This window comes from Ochotona curzoniae, unplaced genomic scaffold (assembly GCF_017591425.1).
Source record: "Ochotona curzoniae isolate NIBS_2020 unplaced genomic scaffold, NIBS_Ocur_1.0 scaffold_3835, whole genome shotgun sequence".
Classification (NCBI taxonomy): domain Eukaryota; kingdom Metazoa; phylum Chordata; class Mammalia; order Lagomorpha; family Ochotonidae; genus Ochotona; species Ochotona curzoniae.
The window spans coordinates 24265039-24278494 of NW_024467114.1; the positions used below are offsets into that span (position 1 = coordinate 24265039).

The following is a 13456-nucleotide window of genomic DNA, read 5'->3' on the forward strand; positions in this document are numbered from 1 at the left end:
GGTGCCAAGTGCCATGATTCATTAGGTCCACCAAAACCAGCCTTGGCATGGAAAGATTTTCTCAGCAGAGTGCCCTTTGAAACAACAAAACAATGGGAGCAGATGTTGCACTAACTGGTTAAGATGTCACCTCCCATATCACAAACCTGGGTTAGGTTGTTGAGGGCATTCGGGGAGTGAGCTAGCTAACAGATGGGAGTACTCTTTTCTCTGTCCCACACTTCTCAAGCTAACAACAATTATTATTATTTTAACAAAAATTAAACCTTTTCCAAATTATCAGCCATAGTTTCCTTAATGTTTTGTCTACAAATGCTGTAAAGCTGCTGGTTAAGGGCAGAAGCAAAGGTGACTTAATTTAATGTTGCAATGGCAAGATCAATGAAAAATCAGTGACACGAAATCTCTGCCCCCTAAAACAGTGTGACAAAGGCTACACAAGAAAAAGGATGGGCTGCTATCAGAGAGAATAGGAGGGTCCAAAGCCGTCTGGGTTTCAAGCTGGCCTCTCTCGGAATAAGACCACAAGAAAGAGCTGGCTTTGTGGTGGGAGGGAAAGCACAGAGACCTTACATGTAGGAGCCGAGGAGCTTGGTGCGACTAAAGAACTGGACAGCTAGGGTGACAGGGGACAGATGGACTTGTAGATATGGAGGATCCAAAAGGTGAACGAGATGGGAAAGGAAGAAGAGATGGAAGTGAAGTGAAGGAGGAAAGTTGAGACATGACAGGCTTAGGGTGTCTGGAAGCCAAAGTCAAAATCAAAACTCAAGATATTTCCACGGTTAATAAAAAACATGAAAACTTCACATTAAGAAATGCTAACTGAATCTCAGGCAAGGTAAATAAAAATGATCTATTTTTATGCAGATTAGAGTGAACCACAGAATGCCAAAAGATAAGCACAGCTTTCAAAACACAGGCCACCTGCGAAAGGATAGAAGTCAGGGTTAAAAACATGCTATTCTTCAGCAAAAAGAAAAGATTGTTAAAGAATTTTATCAGAGTTCTCAGAGGAAAAAAAATCATGTTCATCTAACTTTTATGTTCAGCTAATTATCAATCATGAATGAGGGGAAAAGATAGATATTTTCAGACAAATGCCAAGAATTTCCAGCCACAAGTCTTCACCCAAAAATACTGGAACATGTACTCCAGTGAGAAGAAAATTGGACCTGGGAGGAAGTAATAGGATTTTAAGAAGCAATAATGAGCAAGAAAATTGAAAAAAAAAATTTGGTCTAATCAAATCTTATCTGCATAAAACAGCAAAAAAAGACTTCTGAGGTCTTTAAATAGGGTGCAAATGATATGGGAAACTGAAGGGAATTAAGTAGGTTGGAGCACTGTAAGGTCCTTATAGTTTGGGGGGATATAAGAAGAGCTGTTAATTGAGGGATGCTTTAAGTCAATTATGTATGCATTAAATTTTGGAGTATACGCAAAAAGATTAGAATGGGATCCGTAAGTTAAAAAAAATGCATAAGGGAAATACATATGATCGGGCCAGTAAGAAGCAGGAAGGGAATAAAAGGAAGAAATAAGAAACAGTGAATATAGAAAGAGAAACCTGATAGGTCACTCATCACAGCAAATATACTGATCAGATTAAAGGTTTTCAGCCCATACATTAAAGAAAAAAAAAAAAAGAACTTTAAGAAAAACCTCAGAGCATGACATAAATACAAATACTGAAATTAAAAGCTATAAACCAAACATTAGTCAAGAGAAAACAAGGGTAAATCAAATGTATGTATATATACTATGGAAGATGCTATTACATAATAGTTGAAAATGATTTTTGTCAGATATAATTTTGAACTTTTATGTCTCTGATAACATAGTCCCAAAAATACATAGCAAAAATGGACAGAATCACAAGGAGAAATTGATAAATCTGTTATAATGACTTTAACATTTATGCACAGAAACTAATTCACCAAAACTCCAATCTCAATTTAGTGAATAGAAAAAGGACTTCATATCCAACAATGCAGGAAAAACAACTTCTTCCAAAAACACAAACATTTACATAAACTGACCAAAAATCAAGCCTCAACATATAAAAAAGAACTGATACTTCCCCATAGCCCATCAATAAATTGAAAATAGGTATTGTTAGATCTCAGTGTGCTTGCTGCAACATATTTGCTACCAGTGATTTATAGTGGTAAAACATGAAATAGCACACATACAGGGATCTGGCATATTTCAGTAGTGGCATTACAAATAATTGGGGGAAGAAACTCAGAGAGATAATTATTTCCCATATCGCCCACTACCTTGTCACTGACACATTATTTACTCGTTCGATACTTACACGCTGTTTGCTGTTGAAATTGGCCCTGCACTAGTTCTTGGATATACAAAGTTCAGGTAGATCAGAGGAGCCAGAACTCCCTGTACTCAAGGAGCTCATTATCTACAGGAATAAACAGGCAACATACCTAATATATGTCAGATGCCACGGAGCAGCCTGGAGGGGACCCTTTGGTAACAGAATGGAAGAAATAGTAAATTCTTCCTGGAAGGTTAGACAAACTGACCCTTGAACTGGGCTTTTGAAGTATGACTAGCAGCTTACCACACTGCTGGGAACATGAGGATACTGCTTGGGGAGCAGGTAACTTGGGGAGAGCATTGCAAGAAATGGAAACTGCATAATTAGACCAGCAAAGGTGGACATGGCTAGTAAGACAGTGTGTATTCACATGTGCTGTAAACAAACAAACAAAAAACAAATGATGTGCTTTCCGAAACATTCTTGGCGGACAAATGGGTAGTAACCAAAATACAATGTTTAGAAATTAGGCGGGGGAGGGGTCATGGCAACATGGACTAACATAGAAACTGGCCTATTGATTGCTTCAGGAAACACAGATTAGGCTAATGGCACATCTCGCATTTTGTACTAATACCTCAAAAATAACTGGGAGCATCAAAATCACACTAAAAGTTTATTAATCCTCTCCATCTCTCCCAATCACCTTTGCCAAAAAGCACTCCTATTATTCCAGCCACACAAATGCACATTTTTGAACAGCAAATAACTCTTCCCTATCCCCACACAGATCCAGGGAAACAACACAAAATGGGAACAGAGGGGAAACATAAAGTTAAACATTGTCTTAGGCCCACTGCCTAATTCCTTTCTGGGATGGGCACTGTTTATTTTCATGGCTGACCCAGAGTTCACGTTTCTCTGGGATGGACAAGGTCAGTCTCCCGACAGCAGGCTACCTGTCCCTTGGATTTGTGGGGGGAGGTCCATTTACCGTGTCTCCTCTCTCCACTAAACACCTTGTATCCTAAAAGTCCCTTCTCAGTTTTTTTCCATTCTTTGAAACTTAATAACTTTCAAGAATATCTTTTTAGAAAAAAAAAAACATTTTGAAAACTTGAGGGCAGTCACCAAAATACTGTAGACAGGAAGAAAATATCCCAGACAGGAAGAAGATTGATCCAAGACTATTATCCTAGGCATGGACTGCCTGGAACTCCAAAACCACACCAAACAAAAAGAGATGATATTATAGGAGATAAGGGATGTTTGACAAATAGCCCAAGAATGACCACAGCAAAAACAAGGGCAAGAGGAGTTGTCAAGAAAAGCCTCGGCAGCAGCCCCCGACTTGGCTCTGTCCGAACACACAGGATGTTATTTGTCTCGCACCTGCTGGCTCTGGAAGACAGTATTCCCCAGGGGTTTTGTAACAACTATGTTTTGATGGGGTCAGGGTAGATATCGTCCAAATGTATAATCAGCTCAGCCTGGGATCTGTAAGCATGAAACAGTGTTATTTAGGATGTGCAGCAGTGGAGAATTCTTGGGTTTCTCAACCTTGGCCCTATTAATATTTAAGACTGGAAAATTCTTGGTGGTGGGGGTGGGGCTGTCTTGTGCATGACGGGATGTTTAGCAGCATCCTGGCTTGTACTCATGAGATGCCAGGAACGCTCCCAGGGGGCCAAACCACAAAGATACCCAGACACTGCCCAGTGTCACCTTGAATCAGTCCTCTGTGAAGATTAAAACCAGATTGCCCCTACTTTATCATGTGTGCTTTTTACATTAAAAATGGCAATTTTTTTCTTTTGCTTTCTAAAGGACTCTGGGGGGTCAAAGGCACTCTCCCTTGGCTGCTTGGCATGCACTCAGAGAGACCTAAAGATGGCTAATGTCACTCCCAATTACCATTCTCTGGAAGGCAGGAGACTTCCTCTTGGTCTTCCAGAAAGCAGTACAGTGAAGGTTTTGCATCTCTGAAGCCTACTGAGGGCTTTTCTTATCACTTGATGTATTTCCCCATGATTGCATGACCTTGAACTCCTACGAGAAGTATGGACTCCTGGATCAGATAAAATAACTCTGAAGTGTAAGTTAGAGCAGGGGACTCCCTGGATCTGTGACAGAGACTCCTGGTCTCTGTGGGCCTTGATGATCAGGAGAGTCAGTGTTCTTAACCATGGAGCCCCGATTTGTTTGATGAACTCAGTACCTTTCAAACAGACTTTAATTTCTAAAACACTGATTGGCATAACACCTTTTGGGCATCTGTAAGTTGCATAAGCTCATGTTGTGCTATCTTAGTGTAAGTGCATAAGCAGCACCCACGTTCTCTGAACACTTCCCTGATCAAAGCCTGCCATTGGCTCCCTTTGTGAAGCTGCATAACCCTTGGCTGTGGACGCCTGCCCTGGCATTGTGGGACATATGGCAGCATCCCTGGCCTCTAGGGGACACCACTAGCATACCCCAAATGTGAGAACCAAAAAGCATCTCAGCTAATTCCAGATGTTTCCAAGGGGTTAAAACCACCCTGTTTGAGAACCACTCAGCAGAGAAAGAGTTCATATTCTAGCACAACCTCTGATGTACAATCATCCCTCAACTCTTATTCACTGAGTAAAGGGATAAACAACTAAAGAGTTTCCTTTTCTAAGAACTTGGACAAATGTCCAACTAATACATACAGTGATCACCAGAACACTAGTCCTCCAGACAAGAGCCCCAAAAGCCAATTTCACTGGGCACACAGTGAATCAGGCAAGAATCCAGCAAGTGGTCATTTACAACAGGCCCTTTGAATGATGTGTTCTTTGGACTCATACGAACTCAGTACAGGTTACTCACAGCTGAGCACTTGCTATGGGTCAGCCCGGGGAGTAGACGATTTACACTTGTGAAGGAGCTCAGCCAAGCCACTTTTCTGGTGTGTGGCCCAAGTCAGGAATCCCTGTAATGGTCTGTGTCAAAGCACATTTTCTTCCATGGAGCTCTGATGTTCTGAAAAGATCTACAATGACAAGTTCAATGCATTCAGATACATCAGGGAGGTCTGAGCAAGCCTTAAGTCAGGTGTTGTTAGGAAGAGAAGATGGCCACCCATGTGAGGACTTTCTCCAAAATTTGGCTTTCCACTCGCCTGAGACCTGTGCCATGAGTGTAACAGCACCATGCTACTATGTCTTTTTTTTTTAAGGACGTTTTATTTCCTAGTATGGATTTTCAGCAGGTGGCTAATGGCTTTTTCTTTCTTTCTTACTTTTTTTTTAAAATTAACTACATTGCATTATGTGACACAGTTTCATAGGCTCTGGGATTCCCCAACCACTTTCCATACTCTCCCCTCATGGTGGATTCCTCCACCTTGTTGCAGTATTACAGTTCAAATTCAGTCAAGATTCTTTCATTACAAGCATATAACAAGCATAGAGTCCAGCATCTTATTGTCCAGATAAATTCAATGGTTTCTTGGGGAGACCATCTCTGGTCTGAATGTAGAGCTGGTAGAATATCATCCAGATCAATTAAAAACCCCAACATAACATCAATAACAATTTGCAACATTATGGAACTAATTGACATGGTATTGAGTAACAAATATGTTAAAAAATGCAAGTTCTTCACTTCATTGACATTTCAATTTTAGATTATATACAACCAGCTTCTATACACTTTAAAATGGCTATGGGGTACTATTTTCATTTTAGTATTTAGCAGTTTATAGTGTTGAAGCATAATTTTGCTGAACTTGGAAGTTTTTACAATAGTCTAAACTGGCTTATAACTCTAACAAGGCATATGTCAACAGTTTAGGTGCAGAACAGTTTTAGGAGGGGTGTGCAGAGAAACCTTCAATACCCTAGTGAGGAGTAACTAATCTTTGTGTCCTCCTAGTAAGGTATATGTGAACCCATGCTGACCGTTTCCTGTCTGTTCTAAGCTTTCCTTGTTGTTCTCTGTCTATCTATTCTAGTTTTTGTTTGTTTATTTGTTTGTTTGTTTTGGGGGGTTCTGGAGCAACCCTGATGAGAGGGTGGGGATCCAAAGTTGGAACTAAGCAAGGACCAGAGAAAGCTCCTCTCCCTAGTCCCGAAGGAAGTTTACTATTCTTCTGTTTCTGTGGACCACTCAGGGCTGCTGGCTGTTGTTCCGATGATCTTGGATCCTGCGAGGAAGGATTTGGGCTTCTTCCATCCCATGTGGTACATCCAAACAGGGGTGGATGACCTCAGAGTTCTCGGCCTCCGAAGGCACTCCAATTCCCCGTGGTCTCCTTGGGAGTTGGGATGTAGTCCTTGGTGAGGATCTGGGAGTCTTCAGGGTTGGGATACAAGCCTCCTCCTGTCCACCTGTTCCACTCTGGGGTTCCCCCCTGCTCTGTGCATATAACCTCCTGTTAAGAGGTTGTCAGGATCGCTCCTGATTTCCCCCATATGTCTTTATAGTTTTATTATTGTCTAATGCTGCTTCGAGTCTGTTGTTTATGAGTTATCTGTTATGTTCCTGATAGGTTATACTTCACATCTTCCTCTCACATTCTAAGGAGATGGAAGACTTCTCTGCTCTCCTGCCCCATGTCTGAGTAGCATAGTGTCTTAAAAGTATATTAGGTTTTACAATTCTTTGATGTAGATCATAAGCAGATGACTCACACTGATTGTTGGTTCATTGGTCACATCACAATATTTTATGTGATATAGGCTGTTTGAGGTTGAGGTAATATTACAATTTACAGGTACTACTTTTCAGATTGACATCATTTCATCTTAAATTAAGGCAAACATGTGGTATCTAACCTTTTGGGATTGGCTCATTTCCCTTCATGCTGCTATGTCTTAAAAGGACTCACTAAATGCAGAATTATCGGGCACTGCCATTTGGCACTGTGGTTCCCAGACACTTGGGATGCCAGCATCCAACACTAGAGTGCTTGGTTCAAATCCTAGCTTTTCCACTTTTAACCCCACTTACTGCTAATGTGCACCCTGGGAGGCAGCAGGTGGCAGCTCAACTATTTGGGTCCCTGCCACCCACTTGGGAGACTAAGAATGACTTCCAGGCTCCCAACTATTGCAGACATTTGGAAAGTGAGCCAGCAGATGCAAGCTCTCTCTCTGACTTTGTCTCTTTGCCTTTCAAATAAATGAAGAGATCATAAAAAAGAAATGGAAACAGGACCATTCGATCTGTTCAGTAGTCCCTTTCATAAGGAAGCTCTTCTGACATGCAGCATATTGTCTCTGTGGAGCGACAGTGAAGCTGTGTGTATTGCAGAGTCCCAAGCACCTCCCAGGTTGGTTCACTAGGAATCGAAGCCATTTAAATGAGCCCTAACACGTAGGGTTATCAGCAGAAGGCACCACCTCCAGGAACATGGGAGAGAAGAAGCTGAGACTTTGGAGGATGGCAGGCAGAACTCATGGGGCAGGGAAATGGAAAAAGAGGACAGGACAGGAGGCAGGGGTTGACGTTTGCCAGAGATGAACCTTACTTGCTTCCCAGTTCTGCTGAGGGCTAACCCAGGCTCCCAAGTGGCACACAGCCTTGCTCTGAGTGCTGCTCCATTTTCCAGTTTTTAATTGACATGATCTAGTTACACTAGTTATGGGTGCCAGGCAAAGATTCAATACATACATACAATGTGTAACCATTGTATCAGCAGATTTGCATTTCCACTTGCGGATCACTTCTTTTCTTCTGTTTGTGACCTTTGAACTGCTTGTAGGTTATCACAACATAAAAAGCCTGCTGTACAGCTGGCCTGCTGCGCTACAGGACAGTAGAATGTATTTCTCCTCTCTGTGTTCATGGTCCCACTATCCAAACTCTCTCTCACCCCACCCCTCCTTTCCAGTCTCTACTGAACACCATTCCAGTCTCCTCTTGAGGCCAGTCTTTTTTTTATTTCTACACAGGAATGAGAACATGCAACATTTGGTATATTTTGCCTAACATAATCTCCTCTGGTCCCACCCATTTTGCTACAAGTGATAGGATCTCATTCATTTTTTTAAATGACTAATGATATTCCACAGTGTATATACATCACTTACCTACCCAACCATCAATGGACACCTAGGTTGTTTCCATATCCTTGCCCTGTGAACAGTGCTGAACTCAACAGTGAACACTGAGTACAGATATCTCTTTGATATGCTGATTCACGCCTCTGGATACAAACCCACAGGTAGGATAGTGGGAGTCCTATGGTAGATTTATTCTTGGTTTTTGGAGGACTCTCCATGATGTTTACCAATCTGTATTCTCATCAATACTGTATGAGATTCCCCTTTTGGAGTCTTTCAATTCATATTCGAGGTGATGCATCTTGCCTTTCCTCTGAGTTGTTTCTCTCAGACACATTTCTGCCCAAGTAGCCTTTTGTGATGATTAAAGAACACAAAGTCCATAAGCCAACGACCATTTCTGAGTCCCATCTCTGGGCCAAAGTGCAGGTGCAACATCCTCCATCTGCACTTCAGAGGAGCACCCAGGGGAATCAGAATGGACAAGACAGGGGAACAGGCAATGGCAAGGCTGGCAAAAATGTGAGAGGGAACCATGGGCACACATGGCATTTCTATGATGTCAGGGAGAATGAGGAAAACAGGCTTCACACAGGAAGCAGACAATCACCAGAGTGGTGAGAATGCAAAAACACCACACTCCCCCAGCCTTGCCACCCACACACAAAAACGCAACAATGACAAAAACAGACATCATAAACGAAGACAGAGAGCAGACAGGGCACAGGCATATTCTAGATGAGCTCGTTAGAAGCAGCAGTAACAGGAGGACCTTCCACAGCCTTGGGAACTTGTCCCTGGCCCTCAGGCAAGATGCATAGGCCTGTTCAAAGGAGCATGCCACAGAATGCATGTGATGGGACACGCAAGGGAAAGCAGGGCACAAAGTCACTCATGTCCAACAGGGGCACTTGTCACACATGACCCTGGAACTGTCCACACAGACACACACAGGTAAACACAAACACAGATTCCTCTCTTAGGAGGGCCTTGTTCCATTGTTTCATGTTCCACTGTGTCTATCCAGCAATCCTTAATAATTCTTTAACAAGGGAGCCCTTATTTTCATTTTTTTTCACTATCCTCCCCCCGCCAATGATGCATCCAATCTTGCCTTGCCCTATACACTAGTGTAAAGCCTATGTCATCAATCTGATGATGAAGTGTCTGCTCTATGTACAAAGCTGCCAAGCGCAGACACAACGGACTTGCTCTGAAGAGTGGAAGATTACCAGCTATCTTCAAAGAACTTTGGGGGCCTTCACTATACTCTGTTCATGTGTCAAAAACGAAGATAAGAATGACTGCATTCTATCACTTCCTATCAGAGCAATGAAACACTGACAAGGAAAAAAATCAATAAAATCTTTCTTTCCCGAGATTAAATCAGGAGCCATGGAGATTAGCAGTGGTGCCTGGATCAAGGCATTGATGCTTAGACTCAGATTCCAGCAGATTTTGTAGACATAAAAACTATGGAAATGGAAAGCTTAAACTCATGGACACGGTGATACGCTATTTGGGGATGCGGCTGGGGACTCTTCCCTTAAAAGGTTCCTGAAAACATTAAAGTCCTCTTTATGGGGTGCATGATGTCCCTCAAAGGTGTGATCAAGTTCTAACTCTTGGTATTGCGCAAGGGATCTTATTTGGAAACAAGATCCTTGAACAAGCAATTAAGATGTGATCATTTTAGATAAGGATGGGCCATAAATCCAGTGGCCAATGACTCTAGGAAAAGACAGGGACTCAGAGAAGATAGTGCCAGGGGGGAGAGTGATGAGTCCATGAGCCATAGACCCTAAGGATGGCCAGCGGCCATCAGGACCCAGAAGGACACGTGCTCCAATGCCTCTCTCACAGTGTCCAGAGGGAACCTAGACTCCTGACACCTTGAATATGGATTTCAGGCTCCCCAAAGCTAGTGTTGAGTCTGCACCTTTGTGACCATTTGTCCTGACTGTGCTAGGAAACTCACCAACTCCTCATAGAAATCCTTTCTAAAAACTTAAGGAAAAGTGTATGAAGTCTTTCTATCACATCTAGTGAATAAGAAAGGAAAAAAGAGCTAGCAGGGGGGGAAAAAGGCATGAAGAAATCAAGACACAAAATAAAAACAGCAAGAAGGTTTAATATGAAATTTAAGAAACGTGGCAAGTATAAGCAAGATGAGGAATAAAATCAATCACAGAAGTGAATACCAAATGGATGTTTCCTAGATGCTAGAGATGTGGGGAGCGACTTGTATGCACAAGACTCCTGTTATAAATACGAAGAAGCTGAGGCCAAGAGACCTAAGCTACGGCTGTGGTCAAGTATAGTGTTAAGCTGTCTCATCCCTGTGTTGTGTGAAGGAAGGAAGGAAGGAAGGAAGGAAGGAAGGAAGGAAGGAAGGAAGGAAGGAAGGAAGGAAGGAAGGAAGGAAGGAAGGAAGGAAGGAAGGAAGGAAGGAAGGGAGGAAGGAAGGAAGGAAAAAGGTTGTCCAATATCTAGAATTAAAGATACTATCAGGGCAGATCATTTCAAAGATAGCCATTCCATTCACAGGAGGCAGTTCTTCCAGGCAAGTAAATAGTCACAGGTGTCAGAGATATAATTAACAAACTGTTTTCTGTCTAGGAAAATGGTTCCCATTTTAGATAGGAGTCAGTGTCACCATTCCTTGAACACGTATCTATGAGAACCTACTAGGTAGAGGTAACCCCAAAAAACACACACAGGCTTTAAACAAGAAGATCTTGTGTCAGCCTACGATGCTGAAAAGCATATAGACACTGCATGAAATGCACTGTGATGGGTGATGTGCTTCCCAAAGCTTCAATTCCCAGAGCTGCATGCTGGCTTTCCCTGAATGGGCTCCGCTTGGGAAACAAGCAGCACAAACACACTCAGGAGCTGTGACTGGGGATTGGCAGAAGGGGGCACACATCCCTGGTGCTGCAGTGCTGGAAGCTTCCATTCCTCTGGACCAAGTTCTTGGGTAGCACAAATGTGGGTCTTTTTGTTTTTCCCCTCCAACCTGGTCAAACAGCCCTGCCTAAGGCAGAAAATCATGCTAAGAGATGAAGTATCCAGTTCCACTGTTTGATTCAAATCTCAGATTGGAGGTCCCCAGGCCACAGCACAGACAGGGCCTAGCAAAGCCTATTTTCTGATAGGCATGAAAATGTGTACATGCAAGGCATTGTGGCATACCAGGTTAAGCTGCTGTGCTTTTGAGCCAACTCCCTGTTAATGTACTTGGGAAAGCAGTGGGACATGATCCAAGTGCTAGGGTCTCCACCACCCACATGGACGACTTGGCTGGAGTTCTTTGTCTTGGTTTTAACCTGGTTGTTGCAGCCAAGTGGGAGAGGGAATCAGTGATCTGGCGCGCGCTCTCTCTCTCTCTCTCTCTCTGCCTCCTCCTTTCTTTTTCCCTATGACTCTGCCTTGCAAATAAGCCAATCTTAAAAAAGAAAATGTGATCACACGTTCTTTTTATGGGAGCATTTACTCAATGCCATGCACATAATACCCTCGAATAACAACCCTGATTACAAATCAAGAAGGATTCAGAATAAGGCCCATCATAAGAAGGCCACATGAACTTTACAAAGCCCACATCGAAATAAGGTATGAAACCAAATGCCAAGCAGCTGGCAGGGGCCCTGGGTTAGAGCTGGCTTTCCTCAGTACAGTGGCTTGTTACTAAAAACTCACTGCTCTAATTACAGTACAGACTGCTGCCTTCACGAATGTACCTCCACAGACGTGTAGTGCTCCCACTGGCAGTGAGGAGAGGATGCAAGGGGCAAGGAATGGCAGACAGAACATCTGCCCCAGCCCAGCCACTCATTCCTAGGGTCAGTGGCACCAACCGTACCATTGAAAGCCACAAGCCACTGTCACAGCCACTCCAGGGTTTGCTCTGTGTCAAAGGCATCTATTTAAAACAGGAGAGAGGAAGGGTCATGCCAGGTCTAAGCATTCTTCACAAATAGCTTATCTATTTTCAGCTTTTCCTCCTCCAAATAGCCATTAAGATTGAAGCGATCACATCAGATATTCAGTTTTCACAGAAATATTTAAAAGCTGGATAAATATTTAGAATGTCATGTTAGCAACACTTTCACAGAAGAAAAAAGGTTTTTGGAAGAAAAAAGATTTAACTAGCTTTTTGTATGTTTCTTTGAAAATGTCTGAGGTTTCATTTCCCACCCAAAGATCTATGATGAAGGAGACTGAAATTAGTTATGGAAGTGTTACTGCATAAAACCTGCTCAAGTGCTTTTAATACAAGCCCAGGAATCGTCTATACAAGCAGTCGGTAAAAAGTTTGTGGGACACGGACATCATGGAAAAGAAGTAGATGTGGGTTTCAAAACATTTTGCACCAAAATCGCCCATCTTGGAAGCTCAGTTTCCGTGATTTTTCTGATACAGGGAAAAGCTGCTTCCTGTTAACCCACGGTGGCAGAGCCTCATGCCAACTGGAACTCTCAAGGAGAAGCACAATAATTTCAAGCCCGAGAAGATGTGCTCTTTCCTGCAAGGCAGTGCCTCCACAGGACACAACAGAGAGGAAGAGACAGGGAGGGAGAGAGGGGAGAGAGAGAGAGAGATGGAGCCCTGCCACATTTTCTTAAGACTAAAACATTTCTTGATATTACAACAGATGACAGAAAAGAGAGAGGAAACATAAAGGACATTTGTGCTTCAAATTAGAACTCTCACTACCCTGTCATGGGTAAAACAGAGCGAGGCTTGCACAGAAGTGAACCTGCCATGCAACTGTTCACCCTTGTGCTGGTGCTGTAAGCTTCCACTCCCTAGGGCAATTATAGCATGCAAATGGCAGGTCTAAATGGCTTTCTAAAAACAGAAGCAAGGAGCCAGACCACAGCAGCGAGTGTGTTTAGGAGACACAAGTTTGTCCTTTGGAAGGGACCAGAAAGTAACATAAGAAAAGCACCTTGCTGGTCACCTCTAATTGCAACACTATCTTGCGCACTGGATCCAAAGGAAACCAGAGTTGGTTCCGTGTGTGTGTTTGTGTTTTAAAAGAAGACAATCTGCATTATGCTGCTCCTGTTTATTCTTTTTCTTCTGGATCCTTCAGCTCCACCCTCTCCGACTTGCAAAGAGTTAGCCCATGTTGCTA

At 42.8% G+C, this 13456-nt stretch overlaps 1 protein-coding gene across 6 annotated transcripts in view; it reads right to left on the reverse strand.

Moving 5' to 3' along the window:
* CHN2 (chimerin 2) overlaps positions 1-13456 on the reverse strand; it is a 263982-nt gene that overhangs the window by 19397 nt on the left and 231129 nt on the right. The window lies entirely within an intron of this gene.